Raw genomic sequence first — 20,698 nt, 5'->3', positions numbered from 1 at the left:
CCCCTAAGGTCAGGAACAAGATAAGGATGTCCTCTCTCACCACTTTCCTTCAGCATAGTACTGGAAGTCCTAGCCACAGCAATTAGACAACATAAAGAAATAAAAGGCATGCAAAGGAAGAAGCAAAACTCTGACTTTATGCATATGACATGATATTGTATATAGAAAACCCAAAAGACTCTACCAAAAACTGCTAGAACTGATAAATGAATTCAGTAAAGTTGCAGGATATAAAATCAATATACAGAAATCTGCATTTCTGTACACTAATAATGAAACAGCAAAAAGAGAAATAAAGCAATCCCATTTACAGTTGCACCAAAAACAATAAAATATCTAGGAATAAACCTAACCAAAGAGGTGAAAGTCCTGTACTCTGAAAACTATAAAACACTGATGAAAGAAATTGAAGATGACACAAAGAAATGGGAACGACATTCCATGCTCATGGACTGGAAGAACAGATATCATTAAAATGTCTATAATACCCAAAACAATCACACATTTAAGGCAATCCCTATAAAATAACAAAATACAAAAAAAAACCCGAGCTCTCATTTTTCACAGAGCTAGGACAAACAATCTTAAAATTTGTATGGAACCACAAAAGACCCTGAATACCCAAAGTAACATTGAAAAAGAAAAGCAAAGTTGGAGGCATCACAATTCCAGACTTCAAGTTATATTACAAAGTTGCAGTGATCAAAACAGTATGACACTGGCACAAAAACAGACACATAGATCAATGGAACAGAATAGAAAACTCAGAAATGAACCCACAACTATATGGCCGATTAATCTTCAAGAAAGGAGGAATGAATATCCAATAGGGAAAAGACAGTCTCTTAAACAAATGGTATTGGGAAAACTGGACAGCCACATTCAAAAGAATGAAGCTGGACCATTTTCACGGTACACAAAAATAAACTCAAAATGGATTAAGGACTAAATGTGAGACCTGAAACCATAAAAGTCCTTTCAGAGAGCACAGGCAGTAATCTCTCAGACATTGGTGGTAGCAACATTTTTCTAGATGGGTCTCCTGGGGCAAGGGAAACAAAAGCAAAAATAAACTATTGTGGACTACATCAAAATAAAAAAAAGTTTCTGCACAGTGAAGGAAACAATGAACAAAATTAAAAGGCAAGCTACTGAATGGGAGAAGATATTTGCAAACCACACATCTAGTAAAGGGTTAGTATCCAAAATATATAAAGAACTGATACAACTCAATACCCAAAAAACAAATAATCCAATTACAGTATGGGCAGAAGACATGAACAGATGTTTCTCCAAAGAAGACCTATAGATGGCCAACAGACAGATGAAAAGATGCTCAACATCATTCATCAGCAGTGAAAAAGAAATCAAAACTACAATGAGATATCACCTCACACCTGGCAGAAGGCTAAAATGAAAAACACAAGAAACAAAAATGTGGTGAAAAAGGAACCCTTTTGCACTGTGGGAATGCAAACTGGTGCAGCCACTGTGGAAAACAGTATGGAGATTTCTCAAGAAGTTAAAAATAGAACTACCCTATGAGCCAGCAATACTGGGTATTTACCCAAAAAATACAGAAACACTATTTCAAAGGGATACATGCACCTTTATGTCCTTATGCTTATTGCAGCATTATTTACAATAGCCGAAGTATGGAAGCAGTCCAAATGTCCATTGATGAATGGATAAAGAAGTGATATGTGTGTGTGTGTATGTGTGTGTGTGTATAATTCAGCAATGCAAAAGAATGAAATATTAACATTTGCAACAATATGGATAGAGGTAGAGAGTATAATGCTAAGTGAAGTAAGTCAAAGAATATACAATATGATCTCATTCATATGTAGAATTTAAGAAATAAACGAGCAAAGGGGAAAAAGAGAGACAAACCAAGAAATAGACTCTTAACTGTAGGGAACAAACTGATGGTTACCAGAGGTGATGGCAGTGGGGAAATGGGGGTAATAGGGGATGAGGATTAAAGAGTACATTTAATCATGATGAAAAAAAATTTTAATGGTGTTTAAAAAAAAATTCTAAACTGATGACCCAGTAATTCCACTATTAGGTATATACTTGAGAAATCAAAACATATGTCCACACAAAAATTTGTACAAAGATGTTCAAAGAAGCATTATTCATAATAGCCAAAAAGAGGAGACAACCTAAATGTCCACCAACAGATATTTGGGTAAACAAATTGTGATGTCACTGTACAATGGATTATTATTTGTGTTAAAAAAGAAAGGAAGTTCTGATATATGCTACAAGATGGATAAACCTTGAAACATGCTAAGTAAAAAACTGGTCAAAAAGACTATATATTATATTATTCCTTTTTTATGAAATATCCAGAATGTACAAATTCATACAGACAGAAAAATAGATCAGTGACTGAGGCTAGAACAGGGATGAGGGCTGCAGCAGGAGTGAGGAATGACTGCTAATGAGTACAGGGTTTCTTTCTGGGATGTTAAAAATACTTTCAAGTTACATTGTGGTGATGGTTGTACAACTCTGTACTGAAAACCACTAAACTGTATACCATAAATAGGTGAATTTTATGGTATATGAAATCTATCACAATAAAAACTGTTTAAAAATGAAAAGAAAAAGGAAGAGAAGAGTAAGAAGCAGTCCACCTACCCTACTGGAAAAGACTAAATGGAGAGGGCACATGGAGAGAAGCAGCCCTGGAACTACATGTGGAAAGAGAGACGTCCTGCCTTCCCAGCATTAAAATCAAGCCTTTAAATAACTCCAGCCCCAGCCATCAAGTACTGCAACTGTACAAGAGAACTTGAGAAAGATTAGCAGAACTGCCCAGCTGAGTCAAATCTACACACAGAGCTATCAAATCTAATAAAACAAATTTTATTTTAAGCCACTAGGTTTGGGGGTAGTTTGTTATACATCAATAGATAACCAGAACAGCCATTTGGGAAAAGATACCATAGACTCCAGATGGGTCAGAGATTTAAATGCAAACCTGAAACAACACAAGTATTCGAAGAAAATATGGGTAAATCCTATAACCAGCATAAGGGGAAAAACTTTTCCAATTGTATTTCAAAATGAAGATCCAATAAAAGATTGATACATTTAATTACTTTTAAAAATTTAAGGGTTTGCAGGGCAAAATCTCCATTAATAAATAAAGGGGGAGACACTGCAGACCCAGGACCCAGAACTGCTCCAAGGAGGTGAATAATAGCTCTTCAAGTCTGAAATAAAAAAGACTTCAAGTCTTCAAGTCCAATAAAACTACATTGCAAAAAAATGGGGAAGAAACAGAATTGGAAAGAGTACAAAAAGTAGAAGAGGCAGATCCTGAAAACATTGTGGTGGACATGTAGTGAATGGGAAGGTGGAGTATTTCCTGAAGTGGAAGGGATTTACAGATGCTGACAGTACTTGGGAACCTGAAGAAAATTTTCATTGTCCGGAGTTAATTGAAGCATTTCTTAATTCTCAAAAAGCTGGTAAAGAAAAATATGGTACAAAAAGAAAACCTGTATCTGACAGTGAATCAGATGACAGCAAATCAAAGAAGAGAAGAGATGCTGCTGATAGACAAGAGGTTTTGCCAGAGGTCTTGATCCTGAAGGAATAATTGATGCCACAGACATCAGTGGAAAATTAATGTTTCTCATGAAATGGAAAGATTCAGATGAGGCAGACTTGGTGCTGGCAAAAGAGGCAAATATGAAGTGTCCTCAAATTGTAATTGCTTTTTATGAAGAGAGACTAACTTGGCATTGTCCAGAAGATGAAGCTCAATAATTGTGTTGTTTTTTATATATATTATATGTAAAATCTAGGTCTTGGTTTTTGGGTTTATTAGTGTGAAGAAATAACATTCTAATGAAAGTCAAGTTTGATATGAAGTAGTATTGGGGGAGTTGTTGGGATGTTTTTTGCATCTAGAGCACAGTTAGCTTGAACAAATAAAAGCTTTCCTTTATCAGAAAAGAATATTTGCGATCATGGTATATTATTCTCCTGCATTAGAGAACACCTTTTCTAAATGTTGAGGGAAATCTTCATAATCATTACTCTATCAGAATTTTGTTTACCTTCCATATGCCTGAGGACCATTCTGGGTTTTTTGTTTGTTTGGAGTTTTTTTTTGTGTTTGTATACATAAAAATACATATGTAAATGGTTTTTTTTTTTTAACATTCACCAAAACAAAAATAGCATTTTATAATCATGGATAAGCCTGTGTTTCTGGGAGGCCGTCATTTTCAGCAACCTAAGAAATCACTTGAAGTTAAATAGAAATTTTTCCTGAAGTCTTAGCCTTTCAAATTTTGCAACTAATTGGGCAGTTTAAATATAATGTTTACATTATATTTAAATATATATATATAATGGACAATTTAAAAGCAGCTGTATCAGAATCCATATCCCTATCTACAGTCGTATAAATGCAAGTTTATTTGCAAGATCACCGAATGGAAAATTTTATCACTACCAACAACTTCCCCACCCAAATGAGAAAACTAGACAAGTCCTGGTGCATTTTAATTAGGTAAGCAAAACTTACTTAAACTTTAAAGGTTCCTTCTAGTGAACCATTGCTTTTCAAGAAGTTGAAATCCGGGGCGCCTGGGTGGCTCAGTTGTTAAGTGTCTGCCCTCAGCTCAGGTCATGATCCCAGGGTCCTGGGATCGAGCCCCGCATTGGGCTCCCTGCTCAGCGGGAAGCCTGCTTCTCCCTCTCCCACTCCCCCTGCTTGTGTTTTCTCTCTCACTGTGTCTCTCTCTGTCAAATAAATAAATAAAATCTTTAAAAAAAAGAAGTTGAAATCCTTGTGTTGCATTGATTAAAAGGTCATGATTCATGGAATGTCTAAGACTTTGTTCACGGAAACCTAATCATAATCAGATGGTTAGAGATGTTGACAATTTAGGACCTACTGGAATAAATGGGTTAACAAACTTCTGTATTCTAAATTCTTTGACTTGCATGTTTTTCTTTACTCCAACTCATACCTTAGATGTAGCCTCAGTCTTCTCAGTATTTGAGTTACTAGTTCAGCAGAAACCAGGAAAAGCAATAACATTGTAGTAATCAGAATGTTATCCAACTGTATATTGTTTACTTTATTGTAAATAATGGTAAACAGTGGTCAATGTTTTTTTGGGGGTTTTTTGTTTTGTTTTGTTTTGTTTTGTTTACTCAGTCTCCATGCCCAGCGTGGAGCCCAGTGTGGGGCTTAAACTCAGGATCCTGAGATCAAGACCTGAAATGAGATCAAGAGTCAGACACTTAACTGACTGAGCCACCTAGGTGCCCCAATAGATAGTTTTATATTCCTTTAAAATAAATAAAGGGCCCTTGGGAATGAAATTTGTAACCTCCTTCTAAGCCGTTTCTGTGTTTAGGGCTTTGACTGTCAGGACCTCTTTCCTTTTTCTCAAGTAAAATCCCATTACAAAGACAAAGATATTTCCATACCCTCTTGGAGGCTCTATAGTAACGGTGCTTCTTTGCATTGACTGTGGACTACATTACTACAAATAAACCTATACAAGAAAATGCTTTTTGGGGGCTCTGATTTAGTAGCAACTTGTTTATAATACAAATGTATGGTTTTATGTCTGCTTTGTGTGGGGAAGAAGAAGATAAAACTCTAGAGGAGGTGTGAAAGGTTTGCTTTCATAACCTTTCCTTGTTACTACTAGGTTGTGATCACATGCTAATTTGTCATTAGCAGCATGAAGTGAGCTCTCTTGTTTTCTGGTCCTATGTGATTTCTAGCAATACACCAATTATTTTTTAAAAATTCTACTCAAACCAAAGAAATGTGAGGGTTAGTTGAGGGGAGGACAATTAGTGGCGAACTCTGACTTGTATTTAACATGAATCCCCTTTCTCTTTCCCAGTGTTTGTTAGTCTCCAGGTCCTTTTGATTTTCTAATTTTTCTGAATGTAGCCTAGGAGAAAGTCCTGGTAGATCCTACTGAACTCAGAAGAAACTAGTTAAGCTAAGTCCCCTTAGTAATTAAAGGGTGTGCTGCAAATAATTTAGTAATTAAAGCGGGTGCTGACCAAACTTGGCTGGTCAAGTGTGATAACTCACAGTTAACATTTACTTAGTCAGCTTAATTCCAAGGTTGAGCATGAAATCTCTCTTTTTTGAATAGTATTGATTGTATTATCCTGATAATCTTGATCCATGATCAAGATTAAATCATGTTAATCCAATATATCTCTTTTAGGAGGTAAAACGTTATCATCTGGTATACACTTGACTTATTTTAGTGCCATACTCCTTTCCTTATAACTGAAAAGATATTCTAACTTCATCTCAGCAGATACTATGTGAGCTGCTTAACAGAAACATGTCCATAAGGAAGAAAATCTTACACATTTAATTCTGCTTGGGGGGGCACTGCAAAGCATTATGAACAGAAAGCTGAAATTTCATAATAAAGCCATTGTAGATACGGTGTCAAGATGCCGTTTTAATAATCCAAATTTTAATCATCTTCACCTGCCACATCATATTTTATTTTCTGTTAGCCACACACCTCTGAAATGCTCACTAAGGGGCATTGGTGATAGAAACTACACCTGTCCTGATATGTTTGCACTGCCAGGATTTGATGGATCTTTGTGCAAAGATCGCCATATGGGCGCAGTCTCTCTATGGAACAAACTCTTTATGTGGCTACAGATATGAACTTAATAGCATCTCTTGGCTGTGGAGTCATCCTTCTCAAGCAGTTTGTTTGCATTTTTGTTGTGTATCACTCTGAAGTAGGGTTTATACTTAAATGTACTTTAGATGCTAAAATAATTCATGTTTGTATCCCTCTAGTTCTATTACCATATGCTCTTCTTTGTAACTTTAAGACTACTTGCAAATGTCAGGTACAGTGTTTAGAAGGCATCCATCTCCATCTGTATAACAAAGAGTAAGTAAGGATTGGGCATTGTGATTCATCCAGATAATTGAGCATAAGCCAAAACTCCAGTGGGATGGAGAGTAAGACTATAGCCCATGACTTGGATGAAATAGGAACCTTATATGAAGTGCTCCAATGACATGGACTAGATTTTCCTAGAGAAATAAGATTTAGTGTCAAAGTGTTACCTCTATGTTTTTAGAAATAGTTTGACAATCGCAGTTTATGGATTATTCTAGTATGCTTGCCTCTCCCTCTTCCATTTCCCACATTTGGGCTTTTTTTTTTTTTTTTTTTTTTTTTTTACTGTTACTTAAACCTAGGAACAGCATTTATATTCAGCAAATATTTTTTTGAGCAGAAGTTTGAGACAAGTTTGTCAAAAAAAAAAAGACATAATTTTTTCTCCATGTTAATATTTATGAAACCAATTGCTGAAGGGGATTTGGGATTATGTCTGACTCCTGGTTCCACACAATTTATATACTATCTGATCTGTTTATTCTCTAATGCATTTTTATTTTTAAAGTTTACTTCAAGTCATTAAATATCTGCATTAATTGAAAAATGGAATTTATTATTCAGTAACTCTGTATCTTAAAGTTTCTTTCTCCTCTGTTTGTTTTAGGGAAATCAATGAGTTTATTTTTTTTTAGCCAGCGTTGTTCCACCCTGATATAGCATTATAACTAGTGATAGCTGGAATATATTCAATTCCAAGTGGACCAGTGTCATTTTTCTGTACAGCAGGAGTGAATAAGATTAACTGTAGATTAGCCAGAAGGAAAATGGCTTTGTGTTTTACCTTTGTAGCAGACTCTTGGAAGGTAATTAATTTGATATTGTTATCTGTAAGAAATAGAATAAAGCAGGATGAAGCATGTACGTTCAAATGTGTAGCTGACGGCATTCTTAAAAGCAGAAAGTGCTAATTTTTTACTTTTAAAAAAATCTGGAAGAGGGCCCCAAATAATTCAGGGAAAGAAGAATGATGTCCAAGTAAAATCACATGACTAAGATAATTCCAGTGAAACCCAGGAAGAACCGCATTAGTGATAGTCTATAAGTATACACAGTACTTTACAATAGGTTGATTGCACTAAACAAAGAAGAAAATCCTTTCTCTGAGGAGCTTACAATCTAAAGATACAAGTTGGTACAGTGCAGTATAGAATGAGAACAATAAGTGAGCTCCATAGTGGGTGGTCTTCATAGCTGAAATGCTTCAAAAATAAATGCCTTCTTGGAAAGGTAGAGGTTTGAGAGGGAGTGGTCTGGGCGTGCAAAGAAGTGGAAAGCTGTTCTTTGGGGGCTGGGAGGTGAGGGGAAGGAAGGGAGGGTTGGATCGAGTGTCTGAAAAGAGGCTCAGTATAAGAACGGGTAAAGAGATCAGACTAACATTGGCATGGTAGAATTTGGTGATTTAAAGAACAAGATGAAATGCCAGTAGAGGAGGATTTAGAGAGAGGGGACAAACAACATACCATACAACTTTCTATTACAGCAAATACCACATCTTTAAAGACCCAGATATGGAGAATGCTGCTTGCAACAGCTTCTTGCCAATGTGAATGGCTTCTACAACAGAATAGTCCGGAATGGTTCCATTGAGATACTGTATGTGAAAGGGCTTTGTAAGCAGCAAAGCAGTACAAATGTAAGTCATCATCATAATTCTGCTTAGCTTTGACTTCATTAAATTTTTGTTTGGTAATATATTTTAAGACATAAAGGTTAGCAGTAGAACTTCCTGTTTTCAGAGATGTTGTCAAGAACAGATTTGTTATTGTAAATGCTTCATTTATTTCCCTGTTAGATTATTACAAATGCTCATAGTAAATGTTCCTCAAAGAGTTCTCTCTACTTTCCTTACAGTTGAACTAATATTTATTTTTATATCGGTGAAGATCGTTTTCATCTTCATTCTTGCTCCCTCTCTTGCTACCCAGTCTTTTTTTTTCCACCTCTGTTCATATGGTCATGTATTTTTTTTTAGTCTCACATATCATTTTATACTCTACCTCATTCTAACAGGATTTGAGTTGGTTTATTGAGAAACTAATACAATAATAACAGGATGAACAAATTGACAGAGAAATGAGTGTGAAGGGAAAATAAATGTAAGAAACTGAAATGAGGCCATGGTAAGGTTTAGACTGAGTACACAGAATTAGGGATTTTATAGCTGTACCCTAAGTTTGGCTCTGAGTGTCTTAGCAGGCAGATCAAAGAGGGAAATATTAGCTATAAGATTTGCAGGGGTCCATGAGGTAAAAATGAACCAATTTCTCAGAAGAAGCAAGCACAGATTTTCTTGAGACCGGTGATAAATTCCTCCCATGGCTTTTTATGAATGCCAGTTTGGTGAGTTTGGATTTTATCCTGAAGGCACTGGGAAGACAGTGAAAGCTTTTGGTCCAGGGGATGACATACACAAAGCTGTCTTTACAGCAGATAAAGGAAAGTTCAAATGAGTTGGGGGAAACTAGATATAAGAAAACCAGTTAGAGATGAGCTCTAAGGGTCTGGACGAGGATGTATCAGAAGGAATGGAAAGTTATAGGAAGGGTTAAAAAGATCGCCAGGGTCACTGCTTAGATATGAATGGAAAGGAAGGAATCAAGGATGCCTATAGGGTTCAGTTCTACCTAGAGATGGCATCATAATGCCTGGCAAATATAAGAGAAGGAGCATTATGTTAAATGAGAAAGCACAGAAAGTTTTGAAAAAAGTAAGATAACCACTATGGATTCTTATAGTCCCATTTTGGAGTAAGCAGAATGAAATAAATGGAAAGCTACCATCTTTTAACAGTTTATGTTTTACTAAGTGCTTTTATGTACAGTATCTTGTCATTATGACAGTCCTGTAAGGGAAGTAGTAAGTATCCACATTTTACAGATAAAAAAAATCTGAGACTTAATGATTAACTGATGCATCTGAAGCTATATGACTAGTAAGTGCCTTGTTCCCCCGCCTCCCCCCACTGTCTGACACCACCTCAAGAAGGCCTTCTGCTTGGAGCTATTCGTGTGATACTAGATGACCAAATCAGGACAAGGTTAGAGTTTTGCCAACATTATGACTCAAGTTTTTGCTTTGCTCTACTATAACTGTTCCACTGGGGACACTTGATATGAATAGAACTGTTTGCCCCTACACTAAATGTCTCCAGACTGCTATGCTTTTTAAATTTCATATCTGCTTTTTATAGTTCTTTAATCTCTTCCACTGCTGTCAGCTGTTACTACTTGATGTATTTGGAAGCTCCCCATTCCTAATCAGTTGTGCCCCTGGAACCAGATAAATATGCTTGTTATTTTTAGACACAATTTTACCAGTGACTATACTTTGAAGACACAAGCAATCCTATTATGATAACCTAACCCTAATGTTATATTTTGCTATATTTTTATGAGCAAATATACATCTTAATGCTTGATCATTAGAATGTATATTATTGTCTGTCTTCTAGGTTATTGGCTAATTCTGGATAGTTGAAGGTACTGGATAAGTTACCTAGAAAGGTATATATATTTACTGTATAACCCCTGAGCATTACTTTTCAAAAGCAGATGCTATTGGTGGCAATAGGGAAATGTAGCAATGCTTTACACACAGGAGGTTGTGTGTTTTTGGTGCATAGCAGTCTAGTTGCCAAAGGCTTGAAATGACTACCCAATCCCCTTTGTTCCAGAATGATATGTGGCCACTTCTCTCAGTCCCCAATGCCCTCTGCTAGAAAGGTTACAGACATTCCCTTTTGTTTCCAATAAGTGTTTCCTCCTGAAACAGCTACAGAAGCTTCCAACTAGCCCTCCCCTGGTTCTCCCTTTTTCTCTCTGTGAGGAAGCTTTTAATAAAGATTTATTGACTACCCACAGGGGCATTGTTCCTATAGGAAGCACTGCACTCCTCAGTGTGAAATCTGTGTCTCCAGCTGGCTGAATAAAGCATTTTGTGACACTGGGTACAGTGTGTGCATAACTCAGATGTGTGGACTGTGGACAGCCTGGGCTTTATGAGTGCCCAGTCTACCTCCAAACACAAATGATGTTTTTTCCAAATCTACTTTTCAAATTAATTTTATTTTTTTAATTGTATTATTTTACACAGAGAGAGAGCACAAGCAGGCAGAGCAGCAGGCAGAGGGAAAGAGAGAAGCAGGCTTCCCACCGAGCAGAGAGCCCGACATGGGGCTTGATTCCAGAACCCTGGGATCATGACCTGAGCCGAAGGCAGATGCTTAAACCCCTGAGCCACCCAGGCACCCCTAAAATTCATTTTAAAGATGATGGACAGTCAGTAACTAATCAGTACATTCATTAAGCAAACTGAACTGGATGGAAATAATAGAGAACGAAGAGGAAAGGTGATTTCCCTTTATATTCTGAAGGATGAAATTAATAAAAGTTGTTATCCTTAGAACTCAGCAAGGTTAATAACTAAAACTCTTGGCCTTTCAGATGTTGATAGGTAAGATTGTATTCTTCATGGTGTTAGGAAGGGAAAGTGTTTATTTCTTTGCGTAGGTACTATGGGACAAAGAAGCTACTTTTATTGTTAGCTGGAAATACCTGCATATCACCTTGTGCCCAGGAAAATGGGAATGATTTTGGATTTGCTGTGGCCTATGGAAAATACAGCTCGCTACTAGCATCTTATGGCTTGAAATTGGGCTTTGGTAGAGAGTTTCTGGATTGATGGTCTTTGGAATCCATGACCACGGATGAGCTTTACAAAGATGATTGGTAGAATACAATTCCTGATGCCCTTACATAAATGCATTTAAGCCATGAAAGTATTTTCTGGAAATAGTCAGGGCATTCCAACTTCCTGAGAGTGAAGGAGATTTTCTAGAAGCCTTTGGGCTTTAGTGGTTGTCCTGCTTTGCAAGCAACCATGTCATTATATCCATTTTTTTTTTTTAAGATTTTATTTATTTGACACAGAGAGACACAGCGAGAGAGGGAACACAAGCAGGGGGAGTGGGAGAGGGAGAAGCAGGCTTCCCACTGAGCAGGGAGCCCGATGCGGGGCTCGATCCCAGAACCCTGGGATCATGACCCAAGCCAAAGGCAGACGCTTAACGACTGAGCCACCCAGGCGCCCCTCATTATATCCATTTTTGACTGACCATTCAGAAGGACAGAAATTTGCTTTCCATTTTTTTTGTTCTTGTGTCTTAAGTATCTATTACAGGAACATACATTTGGTGGGCAATCAAATGTCTCTGATGAGATGTTTATTGGTGAATGAAAAATGTTTTCTGAAGGGAGCAAGTGGTATGCTCTCTAAAGATAATCAGATTTATCAGTTCGAAAATATGACAATGCAACTGAAGTATCTAGATTGAATGGAAAGCTATGAATTATGCCTACAGAATGCTGCAACTGCTCCCTTATGTGACCTCGACTTTGGCAGTATAATGAAAGTAAATTATTAAACGTTTAAAGAGCTTCACTAAATGAAAACAATTAGTGGCTTGATGTGTTATATTTAGACCTAGCACTAGAGAGGCTTCACTGGTTATAGTGCTTGTGAGCACTGAAGCCAGCCCTTGATATTTGAGGTACATTATGCACATTTCCCCAGAGCAGCATGGTTTGGAGTTCTCTGTCTGATGCATCAGTTAGCTTTAGTGCCCTCTGACTAAAAAGGATATGATGATGGGTGATTATCAGGCATAAGATTTAAACCAATGAGATTTGAGGCTCTAGACCTTCATTGCATTTCATCTGTCAACTGCATTGAACTTTCCTTTCGAAAACCAGACTAACATTGACCTGCCAGAGTCTATGGGGAGGCTCAGCTATAATAAATCTTGATTAGGTATCAGTAGATATAATAGGGACAAGCAATGAGCTAGCCAGAAAGAGAGAGGTGGGCATAATGGACATTTTTTGAGCTGAGAAGAGGATAATGAGATTAGACCAAAAGAAAATTTGTACTCCTCTTTGTCCTTCCTTTTTGCCACTACCTTGGTCTAGTACGGAACCTTACCTGCAAGATCTCTTCTTATCTTTCCTTATTTTTGTTTTCTTCCACCACTACCACCCCCATTCATTCCTTGCTCTTGAGACCTTCTGTCTTAGTGGAAATTCCCTATTAATGTATTACCTAATAAGAGAAAGACACCAAAGAAAACTGTTAGTTTTCCGTTTTTTTTTTTTTTTTTGTATTCTTGGAAAATCCTTCCTACTTTTACCCTTGCATCTTTCTTTATTAATGCTACCCAGATAAACCTTTATTAGATAATCTCATCTCCCATTTTTTTATAAAGTGACTTTATTATAAATGGCTGGAGCTGAGATCATTGTATTTATCTAAGGAGCAACATTCTCTCTATGGCATCTTGATCACTCCAACATCTTGTCATCTAGGGTGGTATCCCAGAGTATTAACAATCTTATTAATGGTTACTGTGAAATTCTCCAACCAAAATTAATTCAAAGTCACTTTAACTTAAAATGATTTAGATAAGATCCCCAAATCAAATGGTCATAGGCCTAGCACTGCCTAACAATTAGAAATTGGTGCTTTGGAACAATGGTTTTTAAACTATTTTACTTCTGGAGGAAACAAAATTCTATTAACACTCCACCCTAAGGGGAAAAAAAAAAGAATCATTTATCACCAAAGAGCCAAAATTCTGGTCTCCCCTAACCATCCCTCTCCCCCCAAAAAAGTTTTTAAAGGCTGAGAGAATGTAACAATAATGACATAGATAAGAAGGAAACTGGCTTACCCATTCATTCATTCAACAAATATATATTGATAGCCTACTATATACCATCATCGTTCTCTACCTTGTTATCCAAAAGATAATGTTCCCAAGTTTGAAAATAACTATTCTCTAGCGGTGTGTAACCTATGCTTGAATTAGAGTAACCCTCAATTTCATTTCTCTTTGGTAGTCAGTGATTCAGTACTATGTCCTTTGGATACAAGAAGTATAATGCTTTTGTTTTCCAACTCTAGGATGTCTCTCTAGCCTGCAGAATCTTATCTATCACTCATAACCATCATTCATATTTGTTAAATTGTGCTTCTAGTTATTTCCAATGTCTTGATTTTATTTTTTCTTTTTTAACATTTTATGTTAAAATATTTATTGTAATATAATTTAATATAAAACATACATAACATTTTAATTAATATAAAATTTAATATATATTTGAATATAAAATATTAGAATATTTTAAAATAAGCTTTTATTTTTAAAAATTTACAGGAAGTTACAAAAATAGTACAGAAAAGTCTCTCGTACCCTTTATCCAATTTCCTCCAGTGGTTACAGTTTATGTAACTAGAGTGCTATATCAAACCAGAAAAATGACATTGATACTCTGTATGTATATAGTTCTATGTCATTTTATCACATGTGAAGATATGTATAACCAACCAAGAGACAACACTATTCCATCACCACAAAGGTCTTCCACTTGCCTCCTACCCCTTTGGAATAAGCCCCAACCCCTCCCATCCTTCACTTATCCCTAACTTCTGGCAACCACTATATTTCCATCTGTAAAACTTTGTCATTTCTTTAGTATTATATAAAGAAAATACAGTATGTAACCTTTTGAGATTGACTTTTGTTCACTGAGCATGATACTTTTGAAAGACATCCAATTTGTTGCCTGTATCAATAGATTTTCCTTTTTATTGTTGAGTAATATTCTCTGGTATGGATGTACTATAGTTTGCTTAATCTTACGCCTATTTTATTGTTCTATTTTCAAGTTTTCTGATTCTTTCCTCCGTTCAATTCCTTCTGCTGTTGAGCCCATCCACTGAGTTTTTAATTTGGCTATTGTATTTTTCAGTTCTAAAATTTCCATTTGGTTCTTCTTTATAACTTCTCTTCCTTTACTGAGACTTCCTATTTTTTTCCATTTGTTTCTATTGTATTCATAATTGCTCCTTGAAGAAGCTTATTATGATCACTGTTTAAAATCCTATTCAGATAATTCTAATCTCTTGTCATCTCAGTATTGGTTTCTGTTGATTTTATTTTCTCTTTAGGTTGAGGTCTTCCTGGATCTTAGTATGATGAGTGATTTTTTTTAACTTTTTATTTAAACTCTGGTTAGTTCAAATACAGTGTAATATTAGTTTCAGGTGTACAATTTAGTGATTCAGCACTTCCATACTATATCCGGTGCTCTAATAAGTGATTCTTAATTGAATCCTGGACATTTTGAGTATTTTGCTATAAGTTCTGGATCTTATTTATATCAGTTTTAGCAGGCCTCCTCTGACATTACACCTGTGAGGGAAGGTAGGCACTGCCTGGTTCATGCCAGGTGGGCGTGGATATCTAGGTTCCCTATTCAACCTTTCTTGACAACCTTTCTAGTCAGGAAGAGGATGTCTTGTTACTGCTAGGCAGAGGTGGAAATTCAGGCTCCCCATGAGGCCTCCACGATACCACCCTTGCAGGGAGGAGCACCTTCTTACCATTAGGTGGAAGTGGAAGCCCAGACTTACCAAATGGTTTCTACTGACACCAAGGAGTGGGGAAACCTTGTTATGGCCAGGCAAGGATGAAGGTCCTAGCTCTCTACTCAGTCTTCTCTGACATCTCCCCAATGGGGAGGTAAGAAGGGCACCTCCTTACAGCTAGGCTAGAGTTGATATCCAAGTTTCCCACTTGGCCTTTACTGAAGGTGATGTAGGTAGGGCCACAGTTTTATCTGTGGTGTTTGGATAGAGTAAGGAGCTGATTGTCTACAAGTTTTCTGTCGTGCTAGTCTGCCATTTTCCTGGTCCTTTGGCTAGAAAGACCTGGCTTTTCTTGGGACTTGATGTTAAACACTTAGAAATCTTTAAAAGCAATAAAATAATTATGAATAACATTGTGATTGTGTTAACTATGCCATATTTTTCCTTATAGTTTTTAACACATTTATTGAGGTATAATTGGCATACAATAAAGCACATTTAAAGTGTACAATCTGATGTATACACACATCACCACACTCAAGATAATGAATATCCATCACCCCCCAAAATTTTCTGGTGCCTTTTTGTATTCCCTCCATTCCCTTCCCCATCACTTCCTTTCCTTCCAGACAACTACTGATCTACTTCTTGTCACTATAATTTACAGATTGTAGAATTTTCTATAAATGGATTCATTCAGTATGAACTCTTTATCTTGCTTCTTCCACTCAGCGTAACTATTTTTATATTCATCTATGTTGTGTGTATGTATAGTTCATTCCTCTTCTACTGTTGAGTAGTATTACATTATACAGACATATGACAATCTATTTTCCCTTTCAACTATTGATAGCTATTTGACTTATTTTTACTTTTAGCTATTATACATAAAGCTGCTATGAACATTTGTGTACAAGAGTTTCTGTGTATATATGCATTTATTTCTCTTAGATGTGAATGGACAGTGGGATGTCTGGGACATATGGAAGGTGTATATTTACCTTTCTAAAAACTGCCAAACTTCTAAATTTTACACTACCATTAACAATGTTTGAGAGTTCCAGTTGTTCTACATCCTTGCGAAGACTTGGTATAGTGAGCTTTTTAATTGTAGGCATTTTAGTGGTTGTATAGTATTATCTCATAGTGGCTTTAATTTGCATTTCTCTGATGGCTAATAATATCAAACATCTTTTCATGTGCTTATATACCATCCAAATATATTCTTTGGTGAAGTGTCTGTTTAAGTATTTTGCCTATTTTTACTAAGTTCTTTATCATCTTATTGAGTTATAAGAGTTCCTTATATACTCTAGATACAAGTCCTTTGTCAGATATATATTTTGCAAATACATGTTTTCATGGTTTGTGGCTTGCTTTTACATTTTCACAGTGGTGTCTTCTGAAGGGTAAACATTTTTAATGTTGATGAAATCTGATTTGTTGACTTTTTTTCCCTTTTATAATTTGTGGGTTTATGTCATATTTAAGAAATCTTTGGCAAACTCAGGGACACTGAGATTTTCTCTTATGTTTTTGTCTAGAAGTTTTATAGTTTTAACTCTTAGATTTAGGTCTATGATTCATATTGACTTAATTTTGTATATAGTATATGATCAGAGCCAAGGTTTGTTTGTTTGTTTATTTGCATATAGATATCCATTTGTTTCTGCACCATTTATTGAACAGTTCTTTCCCTATTGCTTTCATACCTGTGTTGGAAATCAATTGACAATATAAAGGCATAACTGACAATATAATAAAAATCAAATGTCAATATTGTTTTCTCTATCTTTGCACAATAACATACTGTCTTGCTTACTGTAGCTTTATACTGTCCTGAGCAAAGTAGTGTAAGTCCTTCAGCATTGTTCTTTTTCTTTTCTTTTTTTTTTAAAGATTTATTTATTTATTTTAGAGTGTGTGTGAGTGGGGGTAGGGGCAGAGGGAGGAGAGAGAGGCAGAGAAGCAGACTCACCACTGAGCATGGAGCCCAATGCAGGACTCGATCCCAGGATCCTGAGATCATAACCTGAGCAGAAACCAAGAGTCAGAGGCTTAACCGACTGAGCCACCTAGATGCCCTAGCATTGTTCTTTTTCAAAACTCTTTTGACTATTTTAGGTGCTTTACATTTCTTTATAAATTTTAGGATCAAATTGTTAATTTCTGCAAACATTTCCTTTTATGTGGATTTAATTTGTTCTTATTTTACTACTTAATTTAGAATGCTGAGGTCATTGATTTGAGAACTTTGTTTTTCTTTTTTTAAGATTTATTGTAGTGAGAGAGAGAGAGAGAGAGAAAGCACGAGTGGAGGGAGGGGCAGAGGGAGAAGGACAGAGTATCCTCAAGCAGACTCCCCACTGAGCAAGGAGCCTGATGCAGGGCTCAGTCCTAGGACCCGAGATCATGACTGGAGCCAAAATCAAGAGTCAGCCATTTAACCAGCTGAGCTACCCAGGCACCCCTGCCTTTTTTTTTCTTTTCTAATATAGGCATTTAAGTGCTATAAATTTCCCCTGAATTTTTAATTCTGATATATTGTATATTCATCATCATTCAGATCAAAGTCTTTTTCTACTTTCCCTTTTGATTTTTTCCTTGACCCATGGATTAGCTAGAAGTATGTTACCTAATTTCCAAGTACTTGATTATTTTCCAGATGTATTTCTGTTTTTGATTTCTATTTTAATTCCATTGTGATAAGACAGTACTTAGTGTGACTTAAAATCCTTTTAAATTTATTGAGCCTTTTTTTGGCCCAGAATATGGTCTATCTTGGTAAACTTCACGTGCTGGTGAAAAAGAATGTGTACTCTTCAAATGCTTAGTGGAGTGTTCTTTACATATCAATTAGTTCAACTTGGATGATAGTATTTGCAGTCTTCTGTTTCCTTACTGATTTTCTGTCTACTTAACTCTATCCGTTATTGAGGAAAGAGTATTGGAATCTCTCTGTATAATTGTGCATTTGTCTATTTCTCCTTACAGTTCTGTCAGTTTTTCATTTATGTATTGTGAAGCTCTGTTATTAGGTGCATAAGTATTTAGAATTGTCCATTTTATGAATTGACCTCTATCACTATGAAATGAACTTCTTTGTTCCCGGTTATATTCTTTGCTCTAAAATCTACTTTATATGATTAATATAAATACTCCAGATTTATTTTAATTAGTGTTAGTATGTTATATCTTTTTTTATCCTTTTACTTTTAGCCTCTTGTGTCTTTATTTTAAAGTATATTTTTTTAGGTAGCCTATAGTTGAGTCTTGCTTTTTTAAATCCAATCTGAAAGTCTCTGCCTTTTAATTGGGGATTTTAGAATATTTACATTTAATGTGATTGTGGATATGGTTAGGTTTAAGTCTGTCATCTTGTCATTTTGTATTCTGTTTCCCCCATCTGTTCTTTGTCCCCCTTTCCCTCTTCTTCATTCTTTTGGATCAAATGAGTATTGTTATGATTCTATTGCATGGGTTATTAGCTATAATTCTTTTGTATTACTTTAGTGGTTACTTTAGGGTTTATAGTACACACAATAAGAAAACAATCTTTTGTAATTACTATTTCTGATGCTCTATATTTCTTTGTAGAGATCCATATTTCTGTCTGCTGTTATTTGACTTTCTCCTGAAGGATGCACTGTAACATTTTTTATACTTTGGGTATGCTGGTGATGAATTCTTTTAGCTTTTATATCTCTGAGAAAGTCTTTTAAATTGAAATAAACTTTTTATTTTGAAATAATAGTAGATTGTGTGCACACATAAGAAATAATAGAGATCATGTGTACCCTTCACCCAGTGTCCCCCAATAGTAACATCTTACAAAACTCTAATACAATATTAAAAAACAGGATGTTGAATTTATGCACTAAAGATACAGAAAAATTCCATTACCATAATGATCCTGTTAGTTGTCCTTTTATTATCCACACCCATGAAACCTTTATGTTTAACTCATGGCAATCACTAATCTATTCTCCATCTCTATAATTTTCTCATTTCTAGAATGTTATATAAAAGGAATCATATAATATATGTCCTTCTGAAATTGGCTCTGTCCATTCCGAAGTTTCATTTTGATGTGTGTATAGATTATTTGTTCCTTTTATTGCTGCAGTTTAACCATTCACATGTTGAAGAACATCTGGTCTGTTTCCAGTTTGGGGCTATAATGAATTAAACTGTTTTGAACATTTGTTTACAGGTTTACGTGGACATAAATTTTTATGCCTCTGGGACTATTGCTCAAGTGCAAGTGCTGGTTGCCTGGTTTAGTTTTATAAGAAACTATTAAATTGTTATCCAGGCTAGCTGTATCATTTTGCATTCCCACCAGCAATGTATAAGTGATCTAGTTTTTCCACATCCTTTCTAGTATTTGGTGTTATCGCTGATTTTTATTTTAGCCATTTGAGTAGGTGTGTAGTGATATCTCATTGTGGTTTGAGGTTGTATTTTTCCAATGACTAATGAGGCGAAACATCTTTTGATGTGCTTATTTGCCATCTATATATCCTCTTCAGTGAAATGTCTCTCTTCATGTCTTTTTTTAAAATTTTCTGATTGGATTTTTTTTAACCATTGCATTTTGAGAGCTCTTTATATATTCAACATACTAGTCTTTTGTTGGATATGTAGTTTGCAAATATTTTCTCCCATTCTGTAGCTTATCTTTTCATCCTCTTAGGTTTTTTGAAGAACAAAAGATTTAATAAGGATGAAGTCCAATTTACCACTTTTTTTTTAATGGATTATGCTTTTGGTGCCAACTCTAAGAACTATTGCCTATTCCTAAATTCTGAAGATTTGCTTTCTTTTATGTTTTTTTGCTAATCTCTTGTAATTTTTGTCTCCTACATTTTTTTTAAATTGAAGTTTAGTTGCCATACAATGTTATATTAGTTTCAGGAGTACAACATAGTGATTATTTTACAAGTTACACTTACATTCATAGTCCATATTGACATAAGTTTGTATAAGGGTGAAGTAAAGTTCAAGACTGATATTTTTTTAAATCTATGGATGTTCAATTGCTTCAGCATCATTTGTTGAAAGACTATATACTTGCCCCATTAAACTGCTTTTGCTTCTTTATAAAAAATCAGTTGTACCATAACAATTAATAAAATATTTATACATTTATAGATAAACTTGCATTAATCTTGGAAACATGCTAAGTAAAAGAAGCTAGATGCAAAAGGCCACATATCGTATTCAATTTATGTGAATTCATATAGTATTCAATTTATGTGAAATGTCCAGAATAGGAAAATCTATAAAGACAGAAAGTAGATTAGTACTTGCAGTGGAAAATGGGGGAA

At 35.5% G+C, this 20,698-nt stretch overlaps 1 protein-coding gene and 1 pseudogene across 2 annotated transcripts in view; both read left to right on the top strand.

Moving 5' to 3' along the window:
* Positions 1–20,698, top strand: part of EDA (ectodysplasin A) — a 414,154-nt gene that overhangs the window by 126,481 nt on the left and 266,975 nt on the right. The gene's annotated exons all lie outside the window — the stretch shown is intronic.
* LOC118546191 (chromobox protein homolog 3 pseudogene) lies at positions 3,283–3,786 on the top strand (annotated as a pseudogene).

The sequence above is a fragment of the Halichoerus grypus genome, chromosome X (genome assembly GCF_964656455.1).
Source record: "Halichoerus grypus chromosome X, mHalGry1.hap1.1, whole genome shotgun sequence".
Taxonomy (NCBI): domain Eukaryota; kingdom Metazoa; phylum Chordata; class Mammalia; order Carnivora; family Phocidae; genus Halichoerus; species Halichoerus grypus.
This window is presented reverse-complemented; position numbering and strand designations above follow the sequence as displayed.